This window comes from Bicyclus anynana, chromosome 8, assembly GCF_947172395.1.
Source record: "Bicyclus anynana chromosome 8, ilBicAnyn1.1, whole genome shotgun sequence".
In the NCBI taxonomy this organism is placed as follows: Eukaryota; Metazoa; Arthropoda; class Insecta; order Lepidoptera; family Nymphalidae; genus Bicyclus; species Bicyclus anynana.
The window spans coordinates 16572731-16584747 of record NC_069090.1 but is presented as its reverse complement, the minus strand read 5'-3'; the positions used below and the strand labels follow the sequence as shown (position 1 = coordinate 16584747).

The window sequence follows — 12017 nt, the reverse complement described above, 5'->3', positions numbered from 1 at the left end:
ATTGGAAAACCAAAAGAAAACGAAAGGCTAATTATGGGTTCATACGGGTATGGACAAAGAAATGAAAGAGGAAAAATTCTAATATCATACGCATTTGAACATAAGCTGTCGATTATAAACACTTACTTCAATAAAAAGCCAAATAGAAGATGGACATGGATCTCACCGGATCGAAAAACTAAAAACGAAATAGATTTCATATTAACTAACTGCCTGAGATACGTAACAAATATTGAAGTCCTTAATGAATTCGATTTCTCTTCTGATCATCGCCTCGTAAGAGCTACACTAGTATTAAAAAACTTAAAAAAGAGCAGAAAATCATACAAAACCTCTATACGCATACCAATAACGGAATCAGAAATCCAAACATACGTCAACAATTTGAAAGAAAACCTTAAACAATTAGCTACCTATCCAAAAACAAGTGAAACAGTCCAAACCTACTATGACATACTAGAATCCACAATTAAAAATAGCTCAGGATCTAACATCCAACAAAAAAAAAATAACCTAGATATTCTAAGCATTACAACTAAAATGCTTATAAAACAGCGCGCAGAACTTTTAAGAAAAACAGGCAAAAATAAAGATTCAAGACGAGATTTAGGTATTCTATTCAAAAAGACAAACAAAGCCATTAAAAATGACTATGAACAATATAGAAAAGCAAAAATAATAAAAAATATAACTCAGTATAGAAGTAGTAAAAAGGCTTTTAAAGAATTAAATACACATAAAGACTGGATACAGACTTTAAAAAAAGGTGCTAGAAAAACAAAGTCAAGAAAAGAGTTGATGGAAAGCGCCACTGAATTTTATAGGCAGCTATATAAGGGTCAACCAAATACACAAAGCCTAGATTTACGAGATTTTGAAAGTATAGACTCAACAAATGAGTTAAAACCAATTGACGAAATAGAGATACTAAAATGCATAAAAAACCTAAAAACAGAAAAGAGCACGGGACCAGACAACATACCTAACGAAATATTAAAAATTGGAGCCTATCAGTTGGTGGTGCCTTTAGCAGACTTATTTAATATGATTCTAGATACTGAAGTTGTACCGAATCAATGGCTGTCTTCAGATATTACACTTCTGTACAAAAAGGGTGACCCTTTAGATATTTCAAATTATAGGCCAATAAGTCTACTTTCTAGCATATACAAACTATTTACTAGCATTCTCGTGAATAGAATAGGACCTGAAATTGATAATTTTCAACCATACGAACAAGCTGGATTCCGTGCTGGATTTAGCACAATGGACCACATACATGCAATGGAGCAAATAATTGAAAAGTACAAAGAGTATAACAGGACCCTGTATATTGCATTTATAGACTATACAAAAGCATTTGACAGCATTTTTCATGATTCCATCTGGAAAGCACTAATAGAATGCAATATCCACACAACATACATTAACATTCTCAGGAACATCTATAAGAATAGCATAAGTAAAATTAAACTAGAAAATAGGGGAGATATAATAAACATAAGTAGAGGAGTCAGACAAGGAGATCCACTATCTCCAAAACTGTTTATCGCAGTACTGGAAACCATTTTTAAAAAACTGAATTGGATAGACAAAGGTATAAATATAGCGAACAGACATCTAAGCCATCTACGGTTTGCAGATGATATTGCTCTTTTTGCTGAAAACAGTAATACACTGGAAAAGATGATTAAATCCCTAGACACTGAAAGTAAAAAAGTAGGTCTAGAAATGAATATAACAAAAACGAAAATTATAACTAATAGTATACCTAAACAAATATACTTAAATAAAACTGAAATCGAATACGTTAATTCGTATATATACTTGGGCAAGCAAGTTTCATTCAATGATTCCAACACCGAGGACGAAGTGGATAGGAGAATAACTTTAAGCTGGAATAAATATTGGTCACAGAAGGAAATTATGAAAGGCAAATATAGTTTAGACATTAAAAGAACTGTCATGGAAACGTGTATACTTCCTACATTAACTTATGGTAGTCAAACATGGGTCTATACAAATAAAGTTAAAAACAAAATAGCCATTTGCCAAAGAGCGATGGAGAGAAGTTTACTGAATCTACGCAGGCTACATAAAGTGCAAAACAAAGAAATAAGAAAGAAAACGAAGCTAACAGATGCGGTACAACGAGCACAAAAACTGAAGTGGAGATGGGCTGGCCATATCGCTAGATCAACAGACCAACGATGGACTCACTCCACAACAGTATGGCCAGGTCCAGGAGGAAAACGAAGTGTAGGACGTCCGAAATCCCGTTGGTGTGATGACCTTATACATATAGCTGGAAGAAATTGGACAGTAATAGCAAAAGACAGAAACAAGTGGAAGGAACTGGGGGAGGCCTATACCCTATGAGGGATCCTTGTAATTTAAAAAAAAAAAAACTCTTTTGTTATAAAAAAAAAAAAAACATATTTTTTAACATACCTATTGTAAATATTAAATATACTAACACTAGATTTAAGGAATTATTGTTACTAAAAAATATTGTAAATGTTATAAGGAGAAAATAAAAGGGCTTTATTATTATTATTATTATTATTATTATTACGTAAGGAGTGGGATGCACAATGTACGCAGATATGTGATAGTCATATTCTAGAGGTGCAGACCTCCTTCCTTTAAATAGGGAAGTGAGGTAAAAAGTACGGTATCTTTGTATAGAAGTCTGTTCATTAAAATCCTTATCGTCGCGAAGTAGTGGCCACAAGTTCATGTGCCTGCAGCGCTAACGACAGGACAACCGATAAAATTGATCATGTGTTGTTCGCGATGTCCATGATGTCATGCACATTGGATGGTGATTGGCTAGCATTATGCGATGATAAGTAACGATACATTAAAATAGAAGCTTAAACTGGCTAATATACAGTTATGTCACGATTATTCAGATCGTTAAAGAGGAGTCAAAATTAATTATATTTATATTCAATAGAGCCATGGAAGGGCATGAGGCGCATGTGTCGCCCGTGCCCGTAGATTTATGCCCATGCCCGTGCCCCGATGTGCCCATGGGATGGGACTGAGCAGATTGCAGAAGCTACCTACCCACGAGCCTGTCCCATGAAGTCGAAGGGCTGAATTTCGCTGATACTTCGTAACACCACGAAACGTGCGGCGGACGAATGGCGCGCGCTGGCAACGCCGCGCGACCGACGACCTCGTGTTATCGCCGTTCGCGGTGACGCGCCATAGAAAAGGTCACCACACCGCGCAACACCATCCGCTAATGTCTTCGCCATCTAAACAATCGCCATTTTCACATAGATTCCTAAAAGTACACCGTGATTAAACATTCGCGCTGCGGCCTGCGACGTGGCCCGCGGCGCCTCTCTCTATCCCGCTCGCTCGCCCCCCCGCGCGGCTCCGCCCCGCGCCGCGCCGCCTAGCGGCAGCGCCGCGCAAACGAATACGTCGTCTATGTACACCGATGCCACTTCGTACTTATAATTTCGCTGGACGTAAATTTCATACGAAACGGTTCAATGGACTTTTCGAAAACATTAAACGTGTTCCGTAACGTGAAAAGTCTCGTGCTAAATAAGAAAATTGAAGGAAGTAGTGTTGCGCAATTCGTTCCGTAAAGTATATTTTGTGTAATCTGAGTGCGTATTGTGCCGCGCGAGTGAGAATCGTGCTAAATACAGTCCCGTTGGAGGGCTTTGCGGATTTAGTTAAAGGTGAGTGCAATGAATTCTGGAAACTTACATTTATATCTACCTTATACACCAAGAATCTAGTCCCACCTGCCTTAGAAAGTTTTGTGTTTCATAATTAACTTTCCCTTCGTCACGCGTCTAACTGCGTCAAACATTTATTTAACATTCTCGTGACTTATTATTAAATTAATAGAGGACACTGTGACAGTGCCGTGTCACCCGAGTATGCTTAGTGTTATGTGCGATAAGATAATAGTATCAGAAGCTCATATCGAGTAGGTCCAGTGGTGGATATGTCGAGGCATGCGACTCCCCAGAAACTGGTACATCGAGATGTAGAAAGTTGTAGCTTGCTCATTTAGGCCTACAAGGTTGCGCGTTGCCGCTGGCCGCTCGAGGCTCGTATATGAATGTCTTTCTGAAATACGCAGTTAATATTTGTGCTTTATTTGCATTCAAAATAGGCTAACACATTGTAATAATCTTTTGAAATGTCACTTTGATATTTGTTACCTAGTAATTTCGTGTCACCGAGACAACAATCTCACGACCAAAACTTCATGGAAGTTTTGATTTTGTTAATAATCGTGGCGTTACATAAATGTGGGATAATCAGACAATACTTCTAAGACGATTGTAAAAAGATTAAAAAACCCAAAACCAGTTTTCGCTTCTGTTAAAGTTTATAAGTAGGTACAAAATAATCTAAGAGCAAATATTTTTGGCAGTGTGTGTTGACGAAAAGGAAACCCTAAATTAATGCAAATGTTGCTTTTTGAGAATTGTTGAGTGAAAAGTTGAAACTTTTCCGTGCTAAATTCAACAATTCCAGATACTTTACAAATGCAATCGTTTTGGAATTTTTGCAAAGATCTGATTTGTGGAATTATCTAAGATCACAAATGAAAATAAAGTTAAAATATCTACCTACCTATTCTTTTCGTATTGGACATACCTGCCTACATAATAGAGATACATAGACTTTATACCAAACATAAAGTTCGTATTTTTCTCATTTTACTTTCATTTACACTATCTCGAATCGTCAATACATTTGATAAGTAGGTAAGTATTTTAATATTTTTCATACATCATCATTATCAACCCATATTCGGCCCACTGCTGAGCTCGAGTTTCCTCTCAGAATGAGAGGGGTTAGGCCAATAGCCAATGCGGATTGGCAGACTTCACACACGGAGATAATTAAGAAAATTCTCTGGTATGCAGGTTTTCTCACGATGTTTTTCCTTCACCGTTTGAGACACGTGATATTTAATTTCTTAAAATGCACACAACTAAAAATTTTGAGGTTCATGCCCGGACCAGATTCGGACCCACACCCTCAAATCGGAGGCAGAGGTCAATTCCTCCTGCGCTTTTTTTTTGAAACTCGGGGCTGAGAATTTGTACTTAAAATTTCACAGCCTGTGATTTGTGACTAAACCCAGGGCAGTGTTCGAACTCAGGACCTCATGAACTGTAGCCACATGCTAAGTCATGTCCAAGAAGGCATTTGGTGGCAACTACCTAAGTACCTGAAAAAATACAAATAATAGTTTGAACAATAGACATAACAAACGATATACCTACCTACTAACTGTAAACAACTTGCCAAAGTTTGCTTGGCTTTCTTTATAGTGTTAACTAGCGGACGCCGGGACCACGGATTTTTCCGGGATAATAAGTAGTCTTATAAGTTGGTTGAATGATCTCCTCTATCTTCCAGTGAAAGTCCCATTAAAATCCGTTCAGCTGTTCCAAGATTAGCCCGGACAAAAATATTAATAAAGCTTGTTTGTATTTTGGTATCGTGTCACAGATAGACTTCAGATTATAAGTTTGTAACTTTAGTTAATTTCTTTCTTTCCGACATAAAATTTCATTCCTTATCCAACAGGACATTTTACGGGGTAAAAGTATTCCAAATAAGTAATTTAACAAACACCCCACGTAGTTTATTATTATTATTATTATTATAAAAAAACATTTCAAAATCCTAACTTTTCTTCATTGACTATGTTTTTTTTACATTTGCTAAATTTATTTACAATTGCTAAATTAGGTACATTTGCAAGAAGGAAAACTACATCGAAATAGGTACACGGTACCTACTTGTACTTGTAATGTGGAATAGAAAAACAAACGTCCAAAACATTTTAATGAAAAAAATATAATCGACTTCAAAACCTAAAAACGTACCCATTAATAACTAAAAAGCGAAAAATAACATCATAATATTATTGTGTTCTACATGCTAATCGGTTTGAAGGCGAAAAAAACATCTTGAGATCCTCCTCCTTTTTGAAGTCGGTTAAAAAATAGAATCGAGCTTCTCTTTCATTGTTCTACTGTAAAGCTTGAAGTAACAGGAGTCATTGTATCATCAAGATTGGGTGTCGCAAAGCTGACGTGGCAATGGGCGGAGCATATACTCGTTGTTCGAAAAGTCGATGGGGACGCCGGGGTTCCAAGGTGCTGGAATGACGAGTCCGTACCGAATAGTGTCCTGTTGGTGGACGACGATCTCAAGCTAGTTACAGGGATCCGCTGGATGCAGCGGCTCAAAATCGCGTCTGGAAGTCCCAAGCCCAAGTTCAGCATTGGACGTCTCTCGACTCGATTATGACGAAGATTATATTTATCTGACAATTGTTTTTTTATTGTAGCACTCTATGAAGTCATGTTGTATTATGTAATCGTGACTTTGCTCGTGTAAAGGGAGTGGGAGGCTTCGGCCGTGGCTAGTTACCGAGAAAGACGTACTGCCAAGCGATTTAGCATTCCGGGTGTGTGGATTTTCATCCTCCTAACAAGTTAGCCCGCTTCCATCTTAGATTGCATCATCACATAGGTGAGATCGAAGTCTCGAAGTCGAAGAAGATCGAAGAGTTTTGACGGCCGCGTGGCGCAGTGGGTAGTGACCCACTCTGTGCTTTCTGCATCCACGGCCGTGGGTTCGATTCCCACAATTGGAAAATATTTGTGTGATGAACATGGGTGTTTTCCAGTGTCTGTGTGTATTTATACATTATAGAAGTGTTTATATGTAGTATATAATTGTATATTAATATTATAATAATAATAACACAAGCTACTCTGTATGCTTACTTTGGGGCTAGATAGTGATGTGTATTGTTTAAGTATATTTATTTATTTATTAAGTCATGAAGAATAAAAAATAAAAAAAGAATATATAGATAGATAGTTCGTTAGTGTAGCCCTTTGTGAAGTAATGTGTGTCGTGTGTTGATGTGTGGTGTGGTCGCAGGTCGCGGTGGCAGTGTAGTGTCGGTGCAGTGCAGTGTAGTGGCGAGCCATGGCGATCAGCTAGCGGGGCGCCCCGGCGGCATGCGCGCCCGCTAGCCATGCCGGCTGCGGCCCCATGGCGCAGTACACTCACAGGACACCGCCCATGCACAGGTACGAGCCGACCCAGTGTTCCCGCTACCCGGGCATCGGGTATTACTGGCGAACTGTGACGTCACCCAGGTTTCAGCTGCATTACGCAATTCACGGCATTAATGCTGAGCTCTGAGACACTGATAGTCGTATAATATGTTAAATAGGATGACACTACAGTGAATAAATGTATTTTCTTTCTCTCTTATTATTTGCATTATCTGCATATTTTTTTTTTGGAAAAAGAGACCATTTTCTTATAATTAGTCTAGTTAACAAGTGCCTTTTAGATCAAAACTTTTTCTCCTCCTAAATCTATGGTTGAGATGTCATTCGATTCGGAATTGCATGTAGGTGGTTTTTGAAGAAATTGAAGGGCCGCTCGCAAAAACTGCAAAAGTTATTAACAATAACTAAAACTTTTTACTTTTAAAAAAGGTTTCTACTGATATATCAAAAACTATTTAAGATATTTTCAATCTGACAAGGGATTCAAAGATAACAGAAAAATTGCCAACAAAAACTGTAACCTTAAGAAGTCCGGGCAAGTATATAGTCAAATAAATATTGCGCTAAAAAAGAAATATGGAATAATAACGGAACCAAATACCGTCATCAAAAAAGATTTTCTTTGATTTTTCAGAGTTAGTGGATTGTAAATTTACTATATTTTTCCAATACTATGTTTTTATAAAAATCTACTTGAAAATTATTCATCTATTCTAAAAGCTTAGTTTATCTTGGATGGCCTCCGTGGCGCAGTGGTATGCGCGATGGATTTATAAAACGGAGGAACTGGGATCGATCCGCGACTGGGCCGATAGAGGTTTTCTTAATTGGTCTAGGTCTGACTGGTGGAAGGTTTCGGCCGTGGCGAGTTACCCTACCGTCAAAGACGTACCGCCAAGAGATTTTAGCGTTCCGGTATGTTGTAATGTAGAAACCGAAAGGAGTGTGGATTTTCACCCTCCTCCTAACAAATTAGCCCGCTTCCATGTTAGTTTGCATCATCACTTACCATCAGGTGACTAGTAATGTACTCTAGTACTATTACTAGTGTTGTAAATGCTTTATTTAAAACTGTAAATGAAAATTTAATTTATGGCCGACCGTCATTGTTTCCAATGACACGTCATAACGTAATTAACCACACACACACGATACGATGGGCGTGTGTTTTAATTAAACGCTAATTATAAATAGTCTGTTGTATAATACCTACTGGCGTGAGTAATTTCTGATTTGGGTCATTATTCGATTTATTGGGATTTGTTGTAGCGGACCAACTTGGTTGGCTTCGTTCCAGTCGTACGACCTAAGCAAATACGTTTATGTGTTTAGCTTTTATACGTTGCGTAATCATGTATATAATATATGACTAATATCCTTTTTGAGGACACTAGGGTGCTAGGGGCCCGTACCCAAGGACAAAATCAAATTCAAAATTCATTTATTTATTTATTTATTTCAAGTACTTAGTTTACAACCACTTTTGAAACGTCCAGTTTAACTATTTGTTGAGACTCTACCATCGGTTCTGAAGGCAGTTCCTAAAGCGGACAATAAACTCAATAGTGTTGCTCTTTTTAAAAATTTATACATTATTTTTATTTACAGTTAAAATCTCTACAATTTCTTTTGTAAAGACACTCACGTCGTGCGTAGTGCCATTTTTAACCGACTTCCAAAAAAGGAGGAGGTTCTACGTTCGGCTGTATGTATGTTTTTCTGATTCTATTCAATACACGAATTAAGTTTACCGTCAAGTCTATATGCTTAAAGAAGGGAAATAAAAATCGAAACCACATCCATAACGTTTTTTTTTGTCGAGAAATAATACAATAACAAACTTAAGCTAACTCAATAACTTAATCATGCCCAAGTGGAATGGTGTCAAGTAAACTGGCTGCATTTCAGCGCTGGATAATCAGGCTAATCTTTTTTGCAAAAAATGAGCCAGCCCTTCTATTACCAGATGAAGCACCTAGCCGTGGTGAAACAATTCGGAGAAATTTTTTGGCACTGCGACTCCATGGTCCAAGGGTCTCCAAAGCAAAAAGTATAAATATCTAACTCTGTCAGAGAGGCATACTTGTGCCACTTCAGCTTTTCTGCTGCGGCTCCCGGTCTTGATTCTGTCTCCCTGATATGACAGGGTGCTAATGTATCAACGCATGTAGCGCCCCATATCCATAACTTATATCGATATTTTTAATTTCCCAAACCCCTAAAGCGTCCGGTATAATTGACCGTGTGTGGCTGGCATTACATTTATGTCATATGCCCGCATTGTAGGACGTGTTATAGGCGATGGCTTTGAAATCGCCACTTCAAATAGTCAACCATAGAATAGAATTTCTATAAAAAAACGAAGGTGCTTTAGATCTGAAGTAAAACTTATTTAGCTGTCCCTCTTAAAGTCCGTTCGCCTTGCCCGATTACACTTTTCGTTACGCAATCACAATCTTATTCTGCAAGTTAAGCTGCCTAAAGAAGTTTAACTTAAAACATTACGATATACATAATTAAAGTCTAACGTGTCGACGCGTGGCGTGTGTTGAGTGTGTCGACGTCTTAAGCTGCAGCACTGAGCGTAGCGCGGGGTGACCTTGACGGGTACCTACACCCGCCCGGCGCGATAACGACGCCGACAAACAAAACAGTTCGATGACCTTCGCGCATTATTATTATTACATGGATAATAGAATTTTTATCATCATCATCATCAACCCATATTCGGCTCACTGCTGAGTACGAGTCTCCTCTCAGAATGAGAGGGGATAGGCCAATAGTCCTCCACGCTGGCTCAATGCGGACTTCACACACGTAGAAAACTAAGAAAAATATCAAGTATGCAGGTGTCGTCACGATGTTTTTCCTTCACTGTTTGAGTTTAATTTCTTGAAAAAAAAACAGCCGTGATAGCGCAGTGGATATGATCTCTGCCTCCAATTCCGAAAGCCGTAGGTTCGAATCCGGTCTGGGGGACGCACCTTCAACTTTTCAGTTTAAGATTTTTTTAAATACTACTGATTCTATTTTCCTATAGAAATATGCCAATATTCCCTATTATCTTCGAATAGATAATAATCATGTTAAAAAGTGGATACTGGGAGGGAATCGAACGCATGACCTTTCCATGTTGAATTCGACCCTTAAACCATGGAGTTATTGAGACTTACATTATTATAGATATAAATATATATTATTTCGGCAAGAGCAGAACCTTCTGACATAGGAGTTTTGTAGTTATTAAAAGAAGACTCCAGCTTTTAATAATAATTGTTGATGTTACCGAAATAAACTATTTTATTTATTACTAGCTGAAGTCGCGCGGTTTCACACGCGTGGTTCCCGTTCCCGTGAGAATATGGGGATAATATATAGCCTATAGCCTTCCTCGATATATGGGCTATCTAACACTGAAAAAAATTTTGAAATCGGACCTGTAGTTCCTGAGATTATCGCGTTCAATCGAACAAACAAACAAACAAACTCTTTAGCTTTATAATATTAGTATAGATTTATTTTACTGTTAAGTCGGTTAAATCGGGGAGGTATTTATGTTCGACTGAAAAAAATTCAACAACTGACACGGCGAGCGAAAAAATGCGTTTTATCTTTACGGCGCGGAGCGTAGGAGATCAGAGTCAGTTATTAATGGAAATAAATCTTGACGTACTGACAGACGGATTGAACAAACGATAAGCTAAAGATAGAGCGTGGATCAGCTATAGCGAGCGGCGATCGCGACGCGATTGTGAACGTATCGATCGGAATCGATCTTCCATCATTATCAGCCTGTTGGAATGGCCAGAACCACAGAATATGTACATAATAAGTAAAAGCTACAACTGCCTTGGCCTCCATCCCTATTATTATTAGGAGCGAGTATTTAAAGCATATAACCAATATGAGGGGTTAATACCACCACATATCCAGAATTCCTTCCAGGACCTTATGATCGAAAGCCACGTGGTCAAATCACTGCAGCAATAAATAATTTAAACATAAAGTATGGAGTTAATTTAGTATTTCTAAATTCCTGACGAAATTTTTCACACTTGATTGCTAAAAAATCTATTTAGAGTTGAGTAAGTATAGAATCTACATCAAAGATATTGAAAAATTGTTACTTATAACATTGCTCTTTAAAATGTTAATACGCCAGGAGCGTTGGCGAGTGGTATAGTGACAAGTTTCGAGTAAGTACCTGTCGACTATTCCACAACCACAACATGACAACAGACAGCAATGGTCCGCCAGTTTTTACGTGCTTCTTACCGACCGGGTGACGCAACCGCCGTGTTCTGTGTTCCCTCGCTAGGGTTGCCACTTTTTCCAAGTTAAAAAAAACGAAAATTAAAAAAATAAATATAAAAAAAAGGAAAATACAAATAGTCTTTTTTATTGCTGTAGTAATTAAAGATTATTAAAATATATTATGTTTTTAGACAGAAACATTATTTGGCACTACATATTTGCTGTGGCAAACTACTAAAATAACCAGAATAGTTTTCGTGAGCTGTGAACAATTAATTATTTTAACTATACTCCAATCAAAATGTATAATAAGAATTACAAAGTGAATTTGCAATCACTCTACAGGTGCTCCGTTTTGAGTGTGAAACGTATAATTATTACCTACGCCGAGTTACGTCGCTTGTTTTTGTTGTGCTTTCGCGGAACAAAATAAATATATAAATTCACTGTTAAAAAATATTTTGGCTATAAGTACTGATAGTTATTAGTTTAAAATATATAAAGTAAATAGTGTGATGAAAATTATACTCCGCTAGTTTCTTACAACACTTTATTCCACCTTTTACAATTACAAATTAAATAATAATATCTCTACTGTTACACTATTTCACCAAAACCACCTCTCTTCACCACACTTCCCCGAATAATCCTCTTTTTTCTCCCTTCTAACAC

General features: G+C 37.6%; 1 protein-coding gene across 1 annotated transcript in view; it reads left to right on the top strand.

Moving 5' to 3' along the window:
- The first annotated feature begins 6992 nt into the window (after positions 1-6992).
- Positions 6993-12017, top strand: part of LOC112045895 (uncharacterized) — a 159705-nt gene continuing 154680 nt past the window's right edge. Inside the window, exon 1 of the mRNA XM_052883159.1 lies at positions 6993-7103. The gene's annotated coding sequence lies outside the window, so the exon portion shown is untranslated. The remainder of the gene's footprint in view (positions 7104-12017) is intronic.